Raw genomic sequence first — 16,905 nt, 5'->3', positions numbered from 1 at the left:
TGTGTGATAAGCTACATTTGTGCCATCCACTATGGCAATAGCCACACACTTACACACATACCACATACATATATGCATACACACACACACATACACACACACACACACCACTCATACACACATACGTAAATATTAAATAATTCAATTAGATTTTATTTATAAAAAATTAGGAATTCAATTCCTCCTTAGCCACATTCCAAGTGCTCACTAAGGATGTGTGGCTAGTGAATTCCTTATTGTGCCGCCAGATATGAGCCAGGTACCAGAGACCCCTATTCTCCACGGACTAGTAGTACTCATTTAGCTGTACATAAAACCACGGCACACTGTCAAATGGATCTTTCTGTAGTTATGGAAATGGCATGTTGAAGTGGATCACAGGATCAAAAGGAATAATAGCAGGAGACTGGCCCTTAGAATGAATCATGTCTGGACCTCAAAGAAAGTGTCCTGAATTAATGCATATGCAAATATTCTCTTTAAAGCTTTCCCCCATTTGCCTACCTATCCAACTATAAAATTCCCATCTTCAGGCTATCTCTTAAAACAACCCAAATCCTATCAGTGTTGGATGAAAATGGTAACTCATACCAGTTTCTAGTATTTTTACCCCAAACACAACTTTATGTGATGGTGTTAATCTGTAATTGCATCATCCACCACGATAGCTGCCAACCCAGTGTGGCTACTAAACATGGGAACTAGGACTGAAAAGCTGAATTCTTATTTTTTTCTTTTTTTACTTTCCTTAGCATATCTTATTTGCCCAGAGTCCCTTTATCAATGCTCCAGCAAAGAATTACCTCACTCTGTCTTGACCTTGCTGACCCACACAGGAGTGGAACCTCTCTTACAGGCAGTTGAGGAGCAAGGTAATAACAAAGGCTGCAGTCTTAGGTCAAACTGCCCACAGTTCTTGAACAAAATGCTTTTGGAGGACTGTTTACTTTCTGCCTCGGAGAAAGCACACGGTGCAGTTAAGGACATCGTTCCCTGTGCCCCACTGAGAAACTTCCTGCTCTAAATTGTGAACTTTGCTTTTGTGTCTGGGGACTATGGGGAGAATAAAGGGTGAAAGACACAATACACGAAGGTATTATGTTTCCTGTGACTTGGAGGATCAAAGGAGTTTCATTTACGTAGTCCATAGATATATATGGAAGACCAACTCTGTGAAGACACAGAATTAGACACTGGAGCTAAGTCATGCCAAAAGCATGTGAGAAAGTCTTATCAAGTTCTGCCATACAACTCTAAGTTGATAGCAATACTATACTAAATATATCTCAAAACTTGGTAAGTCTGTAGGTTTTAGATCATCTGTTCTTTCAAAATAAAAATAAAACTTACCTTCATCATCCCATTATTCACAAACATACACAAATTAAGAAACATATTTTTTTAGGAGTTTAAAAAAGCAAGCACTAATGCTCTGCTAAAGGAACATAGCCATAAAACGACTCCCAAGGACAGTCTGCTATATTCATAGATCAGTGCCTTGATCTGCCATCATCAGAAAAGCTTCCTCCTACAATAGATGGGAACAAATACAGAGTCAGACAATGTGTAGAGAGTGAGAGACCTTGAAACCCTCAGTCCCAACTAGGATGTGTCCATCATCCTACCTCACTGCTCAAGGATAACTATACTGAGAGGAGACAGAAAGATTGTAACTGCCAGAGGGAATAGAGGACACCAAGGAAACAAGGCCTTCTAAACACAGCAGGACCAACGTATCTATGGAGTCAGAGAGACTGTGGTACCATGTACATGGCTTGCAGGGGTCTGCACCAGATGGAGTCCTTGAGCTGAAAGAAGTGGACACAAGACCCCATCCCTAACCCAGAAGCTATCTCCAACTGATAACCACTCACAAATGAATAATTAATTCTTGTCAGTGGACTATCACTGGCAAATCACTCTAAAGGGTAATCCCCATAACCAGCAGTAGATGGCCAACACAAACAGACCAATGTCTACCAGAGCTTTTTTTTAAAACCTTACAGGTCCTCTCAAATATATTATGGCTTCCAGTTTTATGTTTTTATGGGATTCCTGTGTGTGCAAATGTTTGTGTCTCTGCTTCTACATGTGTTTCCCATGCTTTTTCTTTGGCTCTTTTTCTTCTGTTTCTTTGTTTGTTTTTGTTTTATCTTATTTCATTATTCTTTAGATGCCTGTATGTTTTCTAAGGAGAAATAGAAATGATGTGAATTTATTTAAGAAGAGAGATGGGGAGGATCTGGGAGGAGGTAGAGGAGAGGAAACCATAAGTACAATATAGTGTATGAAAAAAAAATCTTTCAATGAAAGAAAAAAGTTTTATAGTGTGCACTGTGCCCTCTGCCATTCATGTGTTGCAGAGTCTCAGATGGATTGCTGGGAGCTTTAGCAAGGCATTTATAAGATAGCAACACTAGAACCAAGAGCAAGGAGGTACCCGAGCTGCTTGTGACTAAGAAGGGATGTTCTAAGCAGAGGAGAGAAAGGACAAGCATGCGTGTAGGTCCACGAGCAGGAAAAAGCTCTTTGCATCCAAGCACCTGAACAGCCTGAGTACTGGAGGATGTCTTTCTGTATGCTTTGAATATATATTTGTTTCCATTGGTTAATAAATAAATTGCTTTGGCCTATGGCAAGGCAGTTTAGAAGCAGGCAGGAAACCCAAGGAGAGAGACAAGAAAGAGAAAGGCAGAGTCTGGAGAGCAACACAAGCCTGCTGCCCAAGGAACAACATGCCAGCAGACCGATAAGTCATGGAACACATGGCAAAAACATAGATTAACAGAAAGGGGTTAATTTAATATATAAGAGCTAGCTAGCAAGAGGTTTTCCATAGCCCATACAGTTTGTAAATAATATTAAGCCTCTGTGTGTTTACTTGGGTCTGAATGGCTGTGGGACTGTGGGTGAGAGAGATTTTTCTGGACTGCAGTGGCTAGAGGAACCTTCTGACTACACCAGAGTGGCCATATAATAGACACAGGTTTCTGGAGGAAACCTGGAAAACAAGCCAGGACCAGACCAGGGAAGTTCCATAAGCAGTTAAGGCATGCACATTTTTCCTGAAAGCAATCTATTAAAATGTTCTAAGCAGATGAGGTTCATAACTCAATTTAAAGTTTTAAAAGAAAGTTTTGGGGGAGATATTTATGAAGGTAGTAGGGCTCATTAAACCTAAATTATCTTGCCAGTTTAAAACACTTCTTGGCAATACATTCTCTCAGCTCATTCAGTTGTCATTACGTAGGCTCTAACTTGGGGAAATGAGATTGTGTGCAAACTAAAGGGAGGACTCACATGTCACGATCATTTCCTCATCCAAAGCCTGCTCCTGTAGCATGAATTGTTCGAAGGTCTTATTAATAAAATAAAAAACAAACAAAAAACTGGAGCCATATATTGGGGTGAATGCTGGAAGATCAGAGAAGCAGAACAAGCTACAGCTACCCCACCTTGCCTTTTCCTCAGCTGATCCCGTTTCCTTAGACTGGAAGCTTCTGAGTCCTCATCCGAATGGGTCTCAGCTTAACTGCTGCTCAAAAGCCTAAAAGCTTAACCAGCTCTAGTTCCCCATCCTCATGCCTTAAATACCTTTCTGCTTTCTACCATCACTTCCTGGGATTAAAGGCTCTTGTTACCCTGCATGGCTGTTTCCAGTGTGGCTTTGAACTCACAGAGATCCAGATGGATCTCTGCTTTTAGAATGCTAGGGTTAAAGGCGTGTGGGCCACCATTTTCTGGCCTCTATATCTAGTGGCTGTTCTCTTCTCTGACCCCAGATAAGTTTATTAGGATGCACAATATTTGGGGGAACACAATATCACCACATGCTCCATACACTGTCTAGTCAAGGCTTTTTCAGCAGTCACCCTGCCTACATTTGGGGCTGACATTGAAGGATTGCAGGCCTACCTGTGTGGAAGATGTTCAGCAACAGCCCTGGCCTCCACACTCTAAACACTGGCAGCACGCCACTCTCCTCTCCACTTCCACTCAAGCACAAGTGTCTCCAGATGTTCCCATATTGACCTTGGCCAGGAAGCACCAATCTAATTGTGATCAAATAAGCAACAAAAGCATTTCAATACACATAATTTCTGCAAGAGTTGGCGACTAGCTAAGACCAAACATCACTGCTGAGATTAGCTTATCTGAATTCTAGTAGTTCTTCCAAATACACAAAAGAGTTCATTTCAGATAATTTTAGAAATTACCTTAACATATTTTTTATTATTAAGAAAATTTCCATTAATTTTACATACCAACCAAAGATTCCCCCCCTCCTCCCATCCCCCAGCCTTCCCCCCATCCTCCCTCCATTTCCACCTCTTCCAGGGCAAGGCCTCCTGTGGGGATTCAGCAGAGACTAATAAACTCAGTTAAGGCAAGTCCAAACACCTTCCCCTGCACCAAGGCTGTGTAAGGTGTCTCACCATAGGCACTGAGCTCCAGAAAGCCGGCCCATGCACAGGGGATGGGTCCTGATGCTCCTTAAGCAGATCAAGCTGCGTAACTATTTTGCCTATGCAGTTTTTTTATTTGAAACATACCTCAGCCAATTAACTTTATTTTGAGAGAAATGTTCTAGAGGAATGGTGTGATGAGTAAGTTCTAAACTGTACAAATCTAATAAGGAAGGTGGAAAACTGCCATTGTGAGGTTCCTTTCCTGTTTCTAATAGCTCTGAATATTCTCATTTTGTACTTCTACTGCAGAAAATCAATCATCTAATAATTATAAGCTGCCTTACTTAGAAGAGTCCAGGAGTTTTCACTGTGTGGGTCTTGTGTAGGCAACCATGTTGTTAAGATTTTATGGTACTGCTCCTTGTTATATATAAAAGACACAATCTTGCAGCACAAATATGCTGGTCCTCTGGCTCTTGCAATCTTTCCACCCACCATTTGCTCAATGCTCCTTCAGCTTTAGGTGTATAGGTTTTGTTGTAGATGTATCCATTGGGGTTGGGTGCCTCACAGTTAGTTGCTGTCTGCATTTTGACCTGTTGTGGACTTCTGTGATGGTGGGGCATAAACACAAATGCATACAAGCAACAGCTAATTGACTCAATAGGATGTGTGTGTGTGTGTGTGTGTGTGTGTGTATGTATAACAACTAAGAAGATATCGTGAATTTCAGATGAAGTTGGGGTATACAAGAAGAGTCTAAGTGGGGAAAGAGTAAGGAAAATAATGTAAATAGAGTATTCATGCATAAAATTCTTAAAACAAATGAATGAATAAGTAAAATGAAGGTCATGGCGATCATTCAACCCAATGTAATCAATTAATAATATAAAGCCATTATTGCACCCAGTGCAAACCTGCTGGGTGCTACAAAAATAGAAAATCCTTTTCCAAATGTCTGGCTCAGCATACTGAATTGTACCTACCCTGGAAAGAATGCTCTGCATGAGGTTTTAGATGTGAAGCTCATATAAAGAATTAGCTGGCTGTGTTTGGAGTCACTATCATGGAAAATTTTTATCGGCCCTCTCCATGATCAGGGCAGTTTTGAGTACCCATTGTTCATTCGGAATAATAGTCATACCTCCCATGTAGACTGGAATGCTCTTACAATTTTCTGAAGGAGTATTTAGGGCATGGCAAAGGCAGCATCCATCCATGGATAAACCTGAATAGAAGACTATCAAATTGGTTTCTCCCCCTTCCTTCTCCAGTGCTTCGTGTTCTTACTGTTGAAATCCTGTCTTCTTCAATGGGTGGTGATGGTGCCCGAATGGCAAATCCAGGTAGCTCACAGAGTCCACGAGAAGTACTAGGTAGCTGAGAAGTGATTCATGCACAAGCAGCTACAATGATGTGAAGCCAGAAGTCAAATGCTAGAAACTTGGGGACAATTATTTGATCTTCATATGCAACCATTTCTCCATTTGCAGATTAGGATGGAAAGTGTACATCTGTTGTTTGGCAACTATGAGAACAAGTGAGTAGATGTATATGTGAAAATGGTTCCTCTATTTGTCTCTGTGTTCTTGTATTTGTCTCTATTTCCATTATTCATTCACAAATGTCTAGCTGTAATAACTCTTGTATTTAAGTACATATAGTAAGCCAAGCAAAAATCAAAGGACAGATATTATCAAGTTGAATTAAATCGGCAAAGGCCAAGAATACAGAAACTGTAGAGGCTATAAATTCACATTAAATAAAAATCAATTTTTAAGTATTAATATTTGAGGATCTCCTATTATATGAATTGCCTGTGTTATACATTAGATGAGAGGATGTTACGAAATGTAAGTCCTTACTCCATTCTCCAGGGAACTTACCAAATGCATAGAAAAGTTGAAACACACCTCTGAATATATAATAGCGGTGCCAGCTACCACAGTATATTAAAAGGTAAAGGCCCATGATGCTGACAGGAAGAGCCATCAAGGAGCAAATGAAGGAAGTAAGTGGAGGTGGCAGCACACAGTTAGGAGCTAGAAAGGTGAGCCATAGACAGACATCAGTACCTCAGCTAAGTAGTCTACAAGAGACCATCATGGCAATGCTCTACAGTTAGGCCAAGATTGAGCAAAGTCCACACACACCCCCAAAAGAGCTTCATACCACACGGAAGCCAGTACTCAAGAAAATTAGTAATCTGTCGATTCAAAATCTGTGCTTTTTCCTAATTACAGGTCATTTGACTTCATAGAACAGAAATCTATCTAAGCTGCTACAAATGACATTAAAAACATGACATGAATCCTAGGAGAGTGCGTCCGTCAAGACTATTTGTAAGTAGCATTTTTGAGAAGCATAGAAATCATTGAGAGTGTATGCATGGATATGACTATAGGGGCATCTATATGATCCTCACCTTTGACCTTTGCTCTCCCTCCCTCTCTCTCTCTGTCATTCTATCTCCCCCTTACTGCTTCATCGCACTGTTTGATACTATTGTTAACAGGATCACAAAACATGACTCAACCACTAAGACTAAATCCAAAACAAAATAATCCAGTAAATCTCTTCTCGTTGGATAGTTAAATTAGCCTAACTTTAATGATTATATGTGTGTGTGTGATTATGTGTTTGTGTGTGTGTGTGTGTGTGGTGTGTGTGTGTGTACATAGATAGATACAGATATAAATATATGCACTTCAATGAGTAAAATGAGTATGAGATGGAAAAATACAGGTGGAGCATCATTGATGAGCATGTACATGCATGAATATGTGCATGCATATACACACACACAAACACCCACAAACATTTTATGCAAATTATCACATAATTAGTAAAAAAACAACTATATCTAAAGAAGAGGACACCGATAAAAACATTAAGAAGAGCTATAACTTGAGCTGTGCTCTGAAGAATAACCAGGATTAGCATTAGTGAAGGCGAAAGAAATGCAGAGAAGAATTTTCAGATGACAAAGTGCTACAAACATAGAACTATCTGGGGATAAACATTGCAGGGTTAAAGGGGGTGGAGAGTGGCCAGAGAAGACAAGCAAGTGACTGTGTCCTCTGAAACTGAAAATGTAAATTTAGTTCTGTTGCTGGCAAAGCTTGAGGTGAAGGAAGTCAATTGAAAAGGGACTTTCTACACAAAACAACTAACCTGAGGTTGTTGAAGCTACATGTCTTCTTGAGATAAGGACCAGTTGCCAGGAACCACTTTCACAGAGTTTAAGGTGTGGCTGTGAATTTCCAGAACATCTGGGTTATTCTGATGACTTGCTGGAGATAAGCTAGGAGAACTTGTATCCAGTATCTCATGTACAGGCAGCCACCAATCCAGAGCAAGTGAATCATGTAGATTTGCTAAATAAGAAGTGGACTGCTCCACTGAGGGGCTGAGACTCTGGAACAGGGCACCTGAATTCACTGAAACAAGCCAGAGTATGTATGTACTAAAGGTGCAAATTCTGCTGTCCTAGCTGGGGTAGGCCATTTCAGTCTTAAAAGGAGCATGTTATATATTCTGTTCTCTTATTCTAACTACACCCTCCAGATAAAAGGCTTAGATTTTCATAGACAAGTGAGTCTCCCTCAAGGCAAGCTACAGTGTAAGGTAGGCTCTAAAATCAAAATAGGAAAGCCTCTTTAAGTACCAAGAATGCAAAGATTCTCTGAAGGAGATGTGGGTAAACTAATCCATTTGCCATGTAACCAGTGCAAAATGCATAGACACTGAAGAACGTGAGTATAGTTTCTAATCATAATAAACTGGAATACAACCTGTGTGTCTACCAGTAGATGTCTCATTAAAGTGCAAGCACTTTACTACTGTGTTACATACTCAACCATTACGTTTCATTCTTCAATGAATGAATGCAAATACATAAAATATCATACCGTCATGAATAAATGAAAATCATAAAGCAAAATGTAGCAAGTGGCATCTATGTAATGGTGTCTGTTAGCACATTCTCTGTGAGGATTCAAAATTAAAGAAGCATCAAGATATAACCAAATTTTAAGTGTTTATGACTGGGAGGTCTTCAGGAGGGACTGCAAACTCTTTTCTGTATTTATGTCTGCTGCTTATATACTATGATGACTAATCTTAATTGTTAGTTTGGTTGAATCTGAAATCAACTCTAGGAGATTCAGGGGGCAGATATACTTTGGCATTTCCAGGGAGGTTCAGGAGAGGAGGAAGACCTTCCAATACAGCGGATATAAAGAAGCAACTGGATGCAAAGAGGTCTAAGGAGAGGGAAGTGAGACTCTCTGCCTCCTTTGCTTTTCTCTGGCGAATGCATCCAGTTCTTTGCTGTTGCTGCCACTATCATCCTTTGCTGCTATGAGAGCCCAGTTTTTTTCTCCAATGTGCGCTGAAGGCAATGGCTCAACAGGAATCTTCCAGGTCTTTAGCACTAAATGGGACTGCTGAGGGATCCAGGCTCTAGGACTGATCAGCCATCTGCTCCTTAACTCTCTAGGATGCAGATGGCCATTGTTGGACTCCCAGCCCCTATGGTGAAAGCCAACCTAATAAATTCCCTATGTAGTACATATTTATTCTATCACCTCTATCCCTCTACTAAACCCTAATACCGATATTAAATGATGAAACTATATTTTAGGACAGAACTTGGAGGAGAATGAGGGAACTGAGAAATTTTTAAGTGAAATATGTTTAATATAAACAAAGCATGTTATGTATCATATTTTTTCAATTTTTCTCAATGAATTTTACAGCCACTCTATGCATCTTTAATAAAATGATTAGCAGGCAGTTTGCTCTGAGTGGGAAGGAAGAAGCCATAGGCCTGTTCAGTGTCATTAAAACAGAGTGCCCAGAGATGAACTTCCACATGCCTGCTCAGAGGTCCGAGCAGATAAGAAAAAGGCACAGACCCACCCAGTGCTAGTGAGCAAATATATAGTGGGGTATGAGAGGGAGAGAGAGGCTCATGTCCTATATATAGAGAGATCTGAAGAGGTGAAGACCATAAAAAATAGACTAATGTAGAAGGTCTGCTTGAACCTGGGGACATGGTGTTGTCTGGTCCTGGGCTACTGCCAAGGGCAATGTCTGGGTCTGCAGCCCCGCCACAGCCTCAGTCTATGTTGATTTCTGTGGTCCCTGCTACCACTGAGGGCTGTGAGGATGCCTAGAGTCGGGACTGCCATGTGTGGCCACATAGGTGCCTAAAGGCCACACCAGTGCAGGAACTACCCTGATCTGAATAGCCTGGGCTGCCATGGGGCCATGGAGTAGTCTGGGCTTGACCTGTAGCCAGGGGCCATGTCTGGGCCCATGGCCCTCCTGCGGCCAGAGTCTGTGTTCACGTCTACAGTGCCTGTTACCATCAGGGGTCATATGGATGCCCGAGATCTGGGCCTCCAACTGAGGTCATGTTGGGATCTGAGGGCTACCCTGCAGGAGGGGTAATGCCAACCTGAGTGTTCATGGTGACATTCTGGCCTGGGATGCTTCTGAGAACTATATCTGGATCTGTGGTCCTACAGAAGCTGGGGTCTATGTTGATGTCCATGGCCCAGTGTAGTACCAAGAGCCACACAGATGCTCAGGTTCTGAGTCACCACCTGTGGCCATGGTGGCAACCGAGGGACTTGCCGTAGCTGGGACCATGATGATCTGGGTGGCTTGTACTGCCACCAGTGACCATGGTGTCAATCAGGCCTGAGCTGCTGCCAGGGGCCAAGTCTGGGTCTGTAACCCTACTGAAGTCAGGTTCTATGTCAATGTCAGTGGCTCTTTTAGCACTGAAGGCTGTACAGATTTCTAGGGTATGGGCTAACACCTGAGGCCATGTTAGTGCCTGAGGGTCATGCTGCCACCAAGGCCATACAGATCATGATAGACAGTGCTGCCACCCAGGGCCATATAGATGTCTGGGCCTGGGCTACATGTAGTCCGTGGCCCTATCACAACTGGTGACTGTGCTGATGTCCATGGCTCCTATTAACCATCAAATCCAGTGCAGAAACCCTGGATCTGAACTGAAATTTGAGGCCATGTTGGTGTCAGATGGTCATGTGGCCACGGTGGTCTTGCAGCTATGATCTATGTTGACATCCATGTCTCCTGCTACCATCAAAGGCCATGGTAGATGCCAGAGATCTGGGCTACTACCTGGGGTCATGCTGTTGTCCGAGGGCCACTTTGCAGTGTCAATCTGAGTGGCATATACAGCTACCTGGGGCCATGGTGGTGTCCAAGCCCATGATGCAGCCAAGAAACATGACTGAATCTGTGGTTCTACCACAACCTGGCTCTGTGGTAATGTCTATGGCCCACATTGCCACCAAAGGCCACAAGAACCTCTGGCCCTTGGGCCACCACCTGTGGCCATGCTGGAAACTGAGGGATATATTGTTGCTGGGACCATGCCAAGCCTGGTGTCCTGTGCTGCCACCTGTGGCCATGGTGTTATCTGGACCCAAACTGCTGCCAAGGGCCATGTCTGGGTACATGGCCACACTGTAGTCAGGGTCTGCATTGATGCCCAAGGCCCTAGGCTCCAGTTACCACCAAAGGCAATGCAGATGTCCGAGGTCTGGACCTCAGCATGGGAAAGCTGGCCCCACTCCTAATAGGAGAGCTGGCCCTCCATACTTGGGAAAACTTACCCCACCCCTCATCATGGGCCTAGGAGAGCTGGCTCTGCCCTCCACCTGAGAGGGGTGATTCTAATGGACCTGACAGATCAACTCAGCTGCTGTCCAGGCACACATCCCGGACTTGGAATTGGCACACTCCATCATCTACCCCATCAGCAGGAACTGATCCTGCAGAGCCATAGACACAGGATCTCCAAGACTAGAGGCAACAGCAGGTTATTGGAGAGGAATGTACGTGGGGATTCGGTATTGATGGTAGACCAAAGCCAGAGGCCTTGAACCTAGCCAACAACTCATTACACAATGAACATTTGCAAGTAATGGTGTTTGGACAAAAGGGTCTACTCCATGAAACACAGCAGCTCCCACTGCCACTAAGACAAATGGAAGAGGCAATGGACAGGTAGGTAAGATGGAGAAGCAAAGTATTTTCCCCTTTTTATTGTTTATTTTTATCTTATTTTTATTTTTTAGCTTTCCTTTTTTTTTTGGTGGGGGACACTATAAGAGTAAGGGGCAGATAGGGAGGGACTGGGAGACAAGCAGGATGGGGTGCATGATGTGAAACTCCCAAAGAATCAATAAAAAAGCAAATAGCAAAATGATTAGCATATATTATGCAGGTCTCAGGTGGGATTGGGTCAACCCTAAATGCTCATGATTTATGCAAGTGGCCAGGACAGCCAGCTCTCACAGCACAAGAGAGTGATGCTACTGGGGGGGGGGGGTGATATGCTTCCAAAGCATTGAAATGATACTTTAGAAGGAGAAGATTGCAGACTACATAGTCATTGGGATATATATAAAGGTCAGTCAGAGACTAAGACTTCTAAACACTAACTCTCTAGTCAGAAAATGTCATGAGAAACTCTTAAATTTAATTTTTGAGACCTTCAGTTCTGGAAACCTGTAGACCAAGAATTCTGTGGCTCAAGCTGTACAGAAACCATGGTGGCTGGAGAGATAGCTTACAGGTAAGAGGATTTAGTGCCCAACACTCATATCAGGCAGCTCATAACAACCTGTAACTCCAGCTTCATAGGACTGGATGCCCTTGTCAGATTTCCCACAGGCACCTGCACATTCATACGCAGAGACACATGCACATACACATAAGTGGAAATAAAATTAATCTTATAAAACTGATGTGCAAAAACAAAGTCAAAGATTGTGAATGCTTTCTGTCTGGGAGAAGACTGTTTACCATCTGAATAGACAGTATGTCCAACTAGCCTTTTCCTCTGTATTTACAGACCAGAGTCAGCAACCTAGCTGAAAAAGAGCTGCACGTTCTGCCCTATTTCTGCTTTCACTTCCCCTGATTCTGTCTCTATATGAAACTTGAGACCAAAATTTCTCTCCCACCTACTTTTGCTCCCTCTCTCTCTGTCCTTTTTCCTTCCTCCTCTCTCTCTCTCTTTCTCTCTCTCTCTTTCTCTCTCTCTTTCTCCCCCTCTCTCTCCCTCTCCCCCCTCTCTCATATGTGTGTGCTCTATTCAAGTGTTTTTGTGTTGTATGTGTTTGTGTGGATAGATGCATGCACAAGTTTCATGCACAAATACAAGGTTGATGTAAGGGTGCTTTTCTTGATGGCTTTCTACCTTATTTTTGTGAAATAGTCTCTCATTGAACCTAGATCTCTTTGCTCAGCTAGAGTAGCTAACCATTGAGAGCCAGGGAACTACTTGACTCCGCTCCCTACACCCCCTAGCACTGGTGTGACAGATGAGAATCCTGGCCCTGTGTGGCTCTTTACATGATTTCTAGGGATCCAAACGAAGTACCTATGCTTGTGTGGCAGGGATTTTTTTTAAGCACCTGAGCCATCCCTCTAGTACAATTGTGGACATTTTCCCCTAAGCTGCCTAGGCTGAGATAACTAAATTTTGATATTGAATCTTATTTATAGCTTCATAATTCCATGCCTCTCTAATGATTAAATTCACAGGAGTACCAGAGAGGACCTTAAGAATCTGAAGGGATATTTGGATTTTGGAAATGTCAACAAGGATTGGAAAAATGTTTGTTCAGCATCTTTGACCCCACAGAAATCATGTGTCCTTGGAATAACATTTCAAGTATTGACCTGTGCTGGAAAGTGGACTTGGAGCACTGCAAATAGAACTACCCATGTTCACCTCCCACCAATAAACCATGCTTACTGGCTGGGATATCACGAGGCCTTTGGAAAGAATTCTGATTCTTAACTGGATGACATCAGATGACAAGACCACCACAAGTTCTTCTCCTTTGTGTTTCTGGTGCCTTGGCTAATCATTTAGCTTCAAATGAAGTTTATAGTTGCTCATCGTAATTAACTCGTTTTGGGATTCTCTCTGTTACTGAGTGTTAGACATCAAGAGCATGTGAATCTCTATGAAACAGCATGACATCCTGTGCATTCAGAACACTGGAAGAAACACTTCTGTTTCTAAGAGACAGGGCCTTATTCAAACTTCACTTCCTACAGACCTCTCTCTTATTTATCCTCAAGCCCGTTTTTCTTGCAAGGCGTGTTTTTCAAGCACTCAGGAACATGTCTTCTTTCCGTCACGGGACTGCAGTCTCATTATCAGTTATTTTTTCCTCTTAAGTTTCAATATGTACTTTTGGGGAATCATAAGCAAGGACTCTCACAGTGTGCACATGTATTTTCTTCCTCATCTTATGTTCTCACCCATTTGAATCATCATCTCTTGTGAATGAAGTGAGCAGTTAAGCAACTACTATAAAATTAAGTTGCTTTTCCCAGGTCAGATCACTCTGTGCAGCTTTCTGACATGGCAAATCAGATCTTGTCACTCCCTCATTACGGAAGCAACATCCACAGATACTCACTGTCCTCATGAGGTCAGTACGGTAAATTCTTCCATAAAGTAACTTGATCTTAGCCAAAAGGCCTAGAAGCGATCTCTTCCATAAAGTAAAGTAACACCCCCACTGCACAGGCAGCTCATATCAGAACAAACCATAATCCAGTCCCTACAAACTCTTTCTAGTTTCTCTTATTTTCTGATTGTACTTTATGATCCACATGCTTAAGTCCCCAAAAAAATACATGCTCACATCTCATCATTCTTCCAAAGGGGTATTCCACCCCTTTGACACCTCAAGACTCAGCCCTCTGAACAAAGCTCCATATCTTTGTCATGTTCCCACAGCCAAGATTGGGTTTGTTCTTTTGCCACTAAAGACAACTTTGTTTCTTTGTCCCATATCACCAGGTTTGTTAGAGATGGGAGCCTCTGCAGGAGCTTTCTGCCAATGCACTCTAGGCTATTCTGAGAAAATTTCTTCATATATTTATATCCCAAATATGTCTGTTTTTGACAAACATTTATTTGTATACTTAATATTAAAACAGAAAGAGTGCTAGCCGTTTTAAGCCATACAGAAGAAGACCACTATGATTACTCCCATTATATTTATCTAAAATGGGTAAAAAGAGAACATAGTTACTAGTCCATCTTCCACATTTGAACATTGAGTCATGCTACCTCCCATTCTGTTTGCAACTCACAGAAGGATGCTCCCTAAGAAAATAGCCATGACAATGAAAGTCACTTAGAGGTTTACATAACCAGGCAGCCCTTTACCCACCAGTTAAGACGGGTATTTTTGAGACCAGGATACTCACTAGCTTTTGCTACATGGACCAATTTTGACAAGACAACCCAACCATCTTCATCTCCCACTTCATTATTGTTTTCTTGGTTGTCTCTTCCTTCAGAGTCTGTACATGTAGGCAGTGTCCATCCTTTCTCTGGTCATGCTATGGAGTCACTTTGCTAAGTGCCTTATATTCATTCCCAACTCATTTGGTTTTGTTTTTAAAGAATACAATATCTTTATTAATTCTTTGAGAATTTCTTAAGTGCATACAATGCATTTCGATCATATTTATCACAATTCCCCTCCTTAACTTCTCCTAGATCCACCCCCAAGTGTTCCACATGCTCCCAACATTATGCTTCTCTCTGTTTCTCACTCTGTGTTTTTCTCTGTCTCTGTCTCCCTGTCTCTCTGTCTGTCTCTCATAGCCTATGAAGTCCAGTTTGAGCCATCATGTAATCATGGCTGATTTAGGCATCCACCAGAGCCTAGATAACCTACCAGAAGCCACACACTTATAGAAAACAAACTGGCACCCCCAGAAAGAGGTCCATTGTCAATAGCTCCTCAGCTAGGTGTGGAGACACAAGTTATGAACTCCTGCCACTTCCAGGCTGGGATGTTGACTGGCTTCATCATGAGCAGGTCTAGTGCAGGCAACCACAGTGGAGATAAGTTCATGATTCCAGGAGTTCAGTCATATCCAGACACCTTTTCACTATGGTCTTCCTCAGTCTCTGGCTCATATAATCCTTCTATCCCAAACAGTGCCTAGGCATTACAGGAAGGAGTAGTAGTAATATGTGTCATTTGTCGCTAAGCACTACACAGACATCTATTTTCTGCACTATAACAAGTTGTGAGTTTCTGCATTAACCACTGTCCACTATACAAAGAAACCTCTGTGATAATATCTGAACACTGAATTAATCTACAGGTACAGAGATATGAATTTGATATGTGTTTGGTACTATGGCCATTTAGAAAAATAATAGTAGTAGTTTTGTTCCTAGGACTCTAGTCATCCAGGAAATAGGACAGACAATCAACACACGGGACTTTGGAAATTCAAGAGCTTCTGTATTGCAAAGCAAGCTATTAATCAACTGGAGAAGCATCCTACAAAGGGGAGGGGACTGTCTGGTGTCTAGAATATACAAAGAACTCAAAACACTAAACAACAAGAAAACAACCCAAATAAAAAGGGAGCCATGTAACTGAACAGAGACTTTTCAAAAGAAGAAATACAAATTGCTAAGATATTTTTTTAAAGTGATCACCATCTTTAGCCATCAGGGAAATGCAAATTAAAACTATTTTGAGTTTTCATCTTGCCTAAGCCAGAGTGGCTAAGGCAAAAAAAAAAAAAAAAAATAACAGATGGTGGCATGGATGTGGAGAACTGAGAACCCTCAAATGCAGTAGATATAAGTACACATTGCCATTACGTCCACTAGTCATTATAGAAACCACTGCCTCAGTGTATTAGTCTGCTTTCTAATGGTTTGATAAAACACCATGATCAAAAGCAACTTGAGGAGGAAAGGGTTTGTTTGGCTTTCATGTCTAACAGTCCATTACCGAGGGGAGCCAAGGCAGGAAATCAAGCAGGGCAGAAAGTTGGAGGCAGGAGACTGGAGGAATGCTGCTACTCTCTTGCTCTCCTTGGCTTGCTCACCTTGCTTTCTTATTCAAGCCAGAGGAAGCTAGCCCCTCTCACATCAACCATCGATCAGGAAAATGCTCCACCAACTTGCCTATGGACCAATCTGATAAAGGTATTTTCTCATTTGAAGTTCATATTTGAGATTCACTCTTTCCAGAGGGAAAGACTTCAGCTTATGTGAAGTTGACAAACTACATTTATTTATTTATTTATTTATTTTTATTTATTTATATTTATTTATTTTTATTTTTTAGAGGCAGGGTTTCTCTGTGTAGTTTTGCACCTTTCCTAGAACTCACTCTGTAGCCCAGGCTGACCTCGAACTCACAAAGATCCACCTGGCTCTGCCTCCTGAGTGCTGGGATTAAAGGTGTGTGCCACCACTTCCCGGCTTGACAAACTATCAATCAAAGGAAGTTTTTAAAAAAAATAGAAATAGAACTGTCACATGACCCAGCTGTAGCACTCCTGGATGAGACACATACACTAGCTAGGACATGCAGGTAGATGAGGTGTCCATCAACTGATAGAAGAGATGATGAAATGTGGTGCATATAAACAATTGAGT

This window comes from Peromyscus leucopus, chromosome 8a, assembly GCF_004664715.2.
Source record: "Peromyscus leucopus breed LL Stock chromosome 8a, UCI_PerLeu_2.1, whole genome shotgun sequence".
NCBI lineage: Eukaryota > Metazoa > Chordata > Mammalia > Rodentia > Cricetidae > Peromyscus > Peromyscus leucopus.
This window is presented reverse-complemented; position numbering follows the sequence as displayed.